At 36.1% G+C, this 6,493-nt stretch overlaps 1 pseudogene; it reads right to left on the minus strand.

Moving 5' to 3' along the window:
- Positions 1-4,122: 4,122 nt before the first annotated feature.
- LOC135230454 (tigger transposable element-derived protein 1-like) lies at positions 4,123-6,249 on the minus strand (annotated as a pseudogene).
- Positions 6,250-6,493: the final 244 nt, after the last annotated feature.

Below are 6,493 nucleotides of genomic sequence, written 5' to 3' on the forward strand. Positions count from 1 at the left end.
TCTCCCCAGTTGTGCTCGCAGGCACACCTCTCCCTAGCCCTTAGTCTCTGCCCAAAGGCACTCAGCTTTCTCTCTCCATGGGCTAGGAAGCCCACCGCACCGTCTCCTGCTGCCAGGTATCTGCTGCTGGGTCTCTCCTTCCTTTGTGGTGGATTCCACCTCTCTGTTCTGGAATTGGCTCTCTTTTTAGGCAGAACTGACCAATCCCCTTGGTAGGCCACAATTATCCTATCACACAATCACCTGGGTGGGAGTTAGAAGACCATGACTAAAAAGGCCACACACAAAGGTAATTAATCACACTTCAACCATCCAGGGACTCCAACAAAATGGAGGGTTTTATTCCTAAATTGAGTCATATTCTATGTCATCAAATTCAGTTTGTGCACCAAAACAGCCAGTGTCAGAAGGCATAATCGTTGGGAGCAGTTCAAAAATGATGATTTGCCAAACAACCAAATTCAGCTTGACTTTTCAATTCAATTTATGTATGTAGATATAGGGGCTACTTCATCAACATTTCTAAATTATAGTGCTAAGAGAATAGATTTTTTTCTTATATAATGGCAATAAAAATCAATTTGTATATTCTTTCGTTGAGTATCTATTGTCACTATGTATTAACTATATTTTAGTATATACATATGTGTGTGTTTATGTATATAATTATTCTGTATATATATGGATATACAGAATAATCATAGAAGATTTACCTGGAAGTAAGTTGTTTTCTAAACAGTCTTCTTATACAAATATACATACATTTTACTACTTTGTTCTTCTTATAGAAATAAACATAAGTCTAATTTCAGATAAAATCTACGTTAATAATGAGGCTCCGATCTACAAATTCAGGGACAATACGAAGGTAAACTATAAGGAAAATAGCTCAATAAAACGTTTAGCAATTTTTTTCAATCAGTTCATACTTATAGGAATAGATACGTGCATTAAAGTTGTAAACAGTAAATCTATCGATACTGTGGGCAAGACTGAAAGGTTATAATAAAAAAAAAAGGAAATATATGTGATAGAAAAAATGTTGAATGTATGTTAAGTAGAGAAATTATGGGAGATTTTTCTATTTTTAAGATATTTCCTTAATACTGTTGCCCCCTTAAAATTTTCAATTAAAGTGATGAATAAAGATAATAAAATTTTCAAGAAAAAATTTGTAGAGAGATGCTGTGTTATTCAAAAACTTTCTGATAAAGAGGTAGAGTTCTCACATATTATCCGTAGATTAGGAATTAATCTTTCTGGAAGCAATCATTTCCTCTTCTTATACATTTTAGTTCTGCCCAGAGATCTTCTAGAATGATGAGATGATTTGGCACCTATTGAGAGTAAAACAGAAACACTGGTGGCATAGTGGTTAAAATCTATGGCTGCTAACCAACAGACTGACAGTTTGAATCCACCAGACACTGCTTGGAAACCCTATTGGGCAGTTCTACTCTGTCCTATAATGTTACTGTGAGTTGGAATCCACTCGCAGGCAACAGGGTTTTTTTGTTTTTGTTTTTTTGAGAGTAAACTGGACTCACCATGAATGGAATGGCTCCTCCAGGAAGCGAGGCTGTGTTGTCTTCTTAGTTGTTCTCTTGCTGCTGTATTCTCCTATAAATCCTTGAGAAGAGAATAAAATTGCAGGTCCCAAGAAATAGATAATAATTTAGAGTGATGAAAAAATGATTGAAAAACAGCTCAAACCCAATTTTCAAATAAGTAATAACCATAAAATAATGCCCCAACCATAAAATAATCTATAATAAAGACGATGTCAATGCCTTCAGAGATATTCCAAACAAACAAACAAAAAAACCATTGCCTTAAAGTTGATTCTAACTCACAGTGACCCTATAGGGCAGAATGGAACTGCCCCGTAAGGTTGCCAAGGAGTGGCTAGTGGATTTGAACTGTCCTACAAATATTCAGTCTAGTATAAATGATGGTCTTCTATTTTACTAGAAATGCATAAGGCTAATTTGAAATACACACATGTGCATGCTTATGTTCTTTCTCATGCTTACAATTTAGTTATTTTAATTTTTTAGTTTCTTTTTTCTTTTTAGTCAAACAATATTGTACATACTTTTAAATAATTAAAAAGTATGCAATAAAAACTAATTGCCACCTAGACTCTCAATTCTCAGATAAGGAAATAATCTCAAATAATCCCAATTATCAGAAGCAACCATAGTTACTGATTTCTTATGTATCCTTTCATAAATATTCTATATTCTTGTTCATATGTCTTTGCTAACAGGTGTGAGTATAAACTTTAGGTAAATTTATGCAGTGTAATTTCTAGGTCAAGGAGTTTTTAAATCAAATAGGCTAGGTTATGTTGCAATAAAAAAAAATTTCAAAGCCTCAGAGACTTAACACAACAAAAGTTTAATTCCAACTCATGCTACTGTTCTTCCATGGTCATCTAGTCACTATGCACTGCATTGTCCCTGAGGATCCAGGAGCAGCCAGTATCTGGAACTTTGGTGGTGAAAATTAAGCTATAGCTCACCTATGCCTTTTATTATTATTATTGTGGTAAATATACATGTAACAAAACCTTTGCCATTTTAACACTCCTCACATGTGCAGTTCAGTGACATTGACTTAGATTCTTCATGTTGTTCAACCATCACCCTTACCCGTTCCCAAATATTTCCATCACCCTTAATATCATATTTGCTTTAAAGCCTCAAAGTGACACTTATCAATTCTGCTCACGTTTCATTGTCCACAGCAAATTCCAGAACTATTATTGGTTTCAAGGGAGTAAAGAATAATGATTTTTCTACAGAAAAGAGAAGTGGATATTGATAATAAATAGTAATACAGTCTCCTAAAAGGGGTTTGGCACAGACCCATTTGCTCCAAGCAGGCTGTATTCCTAACAGTGACTGAGAATGCCTATGTCCTTAAGAAGAGGGTTAAACATTGCCTCTCTTTCTCCACTGCCAGCATAACTTCCTATAACTAGATTACTGACCAAATAAAGAGAAATCCTGCTGTTCCTCCGAAATTTCCTCTGAGGAATCGGTTCCTCCATTATCATCCTTTTTGTTTTGTTGTACCACCTCTAGCTATACCTGTGCAAGGGGACAATTTTGGCTAAAGATTATTTTGCTGTTTACAAAATAAGAATACCTATATTTATGATTCTACCACCTTATTTTATCTAGATGAATATACACCTATAAAACATTGAACCTGTTTAGGGATGATGCCAGTCACACAAGCCACTGAAAGAATGCAGAAGACATATATCCTAGCCCTGATGACTGTTTAATACGTTAGGATCATATAAATGTTAATTTAAGAGGTTCTTGACCGGAGGAGCAAGTGGTTCAAACTTCAACCCTTATTCTCTAAGTAAAGGCTCAAAAACCCTTTTTGTCTGTTTGTTCTATCAGTTACTGGTTAAGACATTCCAATATGCCTCTATAATTTTTTTAAATTAATTAATTAATTTTTTCTTATACTTTTGTCCATTTTTGCTTTAGCTGTTTTGAGACCAGGTTATTCAGTGGGTCAAGATTTAAATAATTATGTTATTATAGTGAGTTGAAACTTCTTACCTCAAATAAGTTTTATTCCTTAAAGTCTTTTTGTTTGAAATTAATGATTTTGGCTAGTATTTGAATGTTTTATCCCAACCTTTTATTTACAATCTTTCTGTAATTTTATGTTTTAAATGTATCAAAGGCATTTTTATATAGTCTGATCTGATCATCTTTGTTTTCATTTTATTGGAATATCAACTGCATTTACATTTAATGCAGTTATTGATATATTTGACATTAAATCTATCACCATACTATATATTTCCTTGGCCTCCCTCCGCCAAAACTTACTGGTCAGCTTGATAGGTATAGCCTCTTAGTTTTAAACTCCCAAAGTATGTTTCTTATACCAATGCTCTGTAACACCTAAATCCTGGGGGATACATATAAGCTACTTCAGTGATTCCCTAGTAGCCCTTCCACCACCCATTAGAACTAATACAGGCATACCTCAGATACATCGTGCATCCAGTTGCAAACCAACATTATAAAGCGAATATAGAGGCAAAGCAAGTTACAAGAATTTTTTGGTTTCCCAGTGCATATGAAAGTTATGTCCAGACTATACTGGAGTCTATTAAGTGTACAATAGCATTAAGTCTAAAAAATTTACATGCCTTAATTAAAAAGTACTTTATTGATAAAAAATGACATCATCTGAGCCTTCAGCAAGTTGTAATCTTTTTGCTAGTGAAGGGTCTTGCCTCAATATTGATGGCTGCTGACTGACCAGGTTGGTGGATGCTGAAGGTTGGGGAGGCTGTGGCAGTTTCTTAAAATAAGACAAAAATGAAGCTTGTCGCATTGATCGACCCTTCCTTTCACAAAAGATTTCTCTGTGGTGCTGTCTGATGGCATTTTACCGACAGTGGAACTTCCTTCAAAATTGTAATCAATCCTCTCAAACCCTGCTGCTGCTTTATCAACTGAGTTTATGTAATACTCTAAATCCTTTGCTGTCATTTCAACATGGTTCACAGCATCTTCACCAGGAGTAGATTCCATCTCAAGAAACCACTATCTTTGTTCATCCATAAGAAGCAACTCCTCATCCATTAGAGTTTTATCGTGAGATTGCAGCAATTCTGTCACATCATCAGGTTCCACTTCTAATTCTAGTTCTCTTGCTGTTTCCACCACATCCGCGGTTACTTCCTCCACTGAAGTGTTAGCCCCTCAAAATCATCCATGAAGGTTGAAATCAACTTCTTCCAAGCTCCTGTGAATGTTGATACTTCGAAGTTCTCCCATGAATCACAAATGTTCTTAATGGCATCTAGGATATTGAATACTTAGCAGAAGGTTTTCAATTTACTTTGCCCAGAATCATCAGAGGAATCACCATCTATGGCAGCTATAGCCTTACAGAATGTATTTCTTAAATAATGAGACTTGAAAGTCGAAATTACTCCTTGAACCATGGGCTGCAGAATGGATGTTGTATTAGCAGGTGTGAAAACAACATTAATCTCTTTGTACATCTCCATCAGAGCTCTTGGGTGACCAGGTACATTGTTAATAAGCAGTAATATTTTGAAAGGAACCTTATTTTCTGAGCAGTAAGTCTCAACAGGGGGCTTAAAATATTCAGTAAACCATGTTGTAAACAGATGTCCTGTCATACATGCTTTGTTTTTCCATTTATAGAGCTCAGGCAGAGTAGATTTAGCATAATTCTTAAGGGCCCTAGGATTTTCAGAATGGTAAGTGAGCATAGGCTTTAACTTAAAGTCACCAGGAGTATTAGCTCCTAACAAGAGAGTCAGCCTGTCCTTTGAAGCTTTGAAGCCGGGCATTAACTTCTTCCCAACTATGAAAGTCCTAGATGGTACCTTCTTCCGATATAAGGCTGTTTTGTTTACATTGATAATCTGTTGTTCAGTGTAGCCATCTTCATCAATTATCTCAGCCAGATCTTCTGGATAACTTGCTGCAGCTTCTGCATGAGCACTTGTTGCTTCACCTCGCACTTTTATGTTATGGAGACGGCTGCTTTCCTTAAACCTCATGAACCAACCCTGCCAGCTTCAAGCTTCTCTTCTGCAGTTTCCTCACTTCCCTCAGCCTTCATAGAATTGAAGAGAGTTAGGGCCTTGCTCTGGATTAGGTTTTAGCGTAAGGGAATGTCATGGCTGGTTTGATCTTCTATCCAGACCATTAAAATTTTCTCCTTATCAGCAATAAGTCTGTTTTGCCTCATTATTCATGTGTTCACCAGAGTAGCACTTGTGATTAGCTTCAAAGAGCTTTTCCTTTGCATTAACAACTTGGCTAACTCTTTCATGCGAGAGGCCTAGCTTTAGGCCTATTTCGTCTTTTGACATGCCTTCCTTGCTAAGCTTAATCATTTCTAGGTTTTGATTTAAAATGAGAGGCATGTGACTCTTTCTTTCATTTGAACACTTAGAGGCCATTTTAGGGTTATTAATTGGCCTAATTTCAATATTGTCCTGTCTCAGGGAATAGGGAGGCCCATGGAGAGAGAGAGAGAGACTGGAGAATGGCCAGTCATTGGAGTCATCAGAACCCACACAACATGTTTCGAAGAAGTTCACTGTCTTATATGGGTGTGGTTCGTGGCACCCCAAAACAATAACAATAGTAAAATTAAAGATCAGTGATCACAGACCACCATAGCAGATATAATAATAATAAAAAAGTTTGAAGTATTGTGAGAATTACCAAAATATGACACAAAGACATGAAGTGAGAAAATGCTGTTGAAAAAATGTCCCCAATAGATTTGATCTGTTCAGGGTTCCCATAAACCTTCAATTTGTAAAAAACGCAGTATCTGCTAAGTGCAATAAAACGAGGTCATGCCTGTATAGGGGGCAGCATTCTTTTCCTCCCCCCTGTGGGGCAACTCTGTGACTATTCTTTATTTTTTTTTAGTTTTATTATTATTTTTTTAAAATTTTATT

This window comes from Loxodonta africana, chromosome 2 (assembly GCF_030014295.1).
Source record: "Loxodonta africana isolate mLoxAfr1 chromosome 2, mLoxAfr1.hap2, whole genome shotgun sequence".
In the NCBI taxonomy this organism is placed as follows: domain Eukaryota; kingdom Metazoa; phylum Chordata; class Mammalia; order Proboscidea; family Elephantidae; genus Loxodonta; species Loxodonta africana.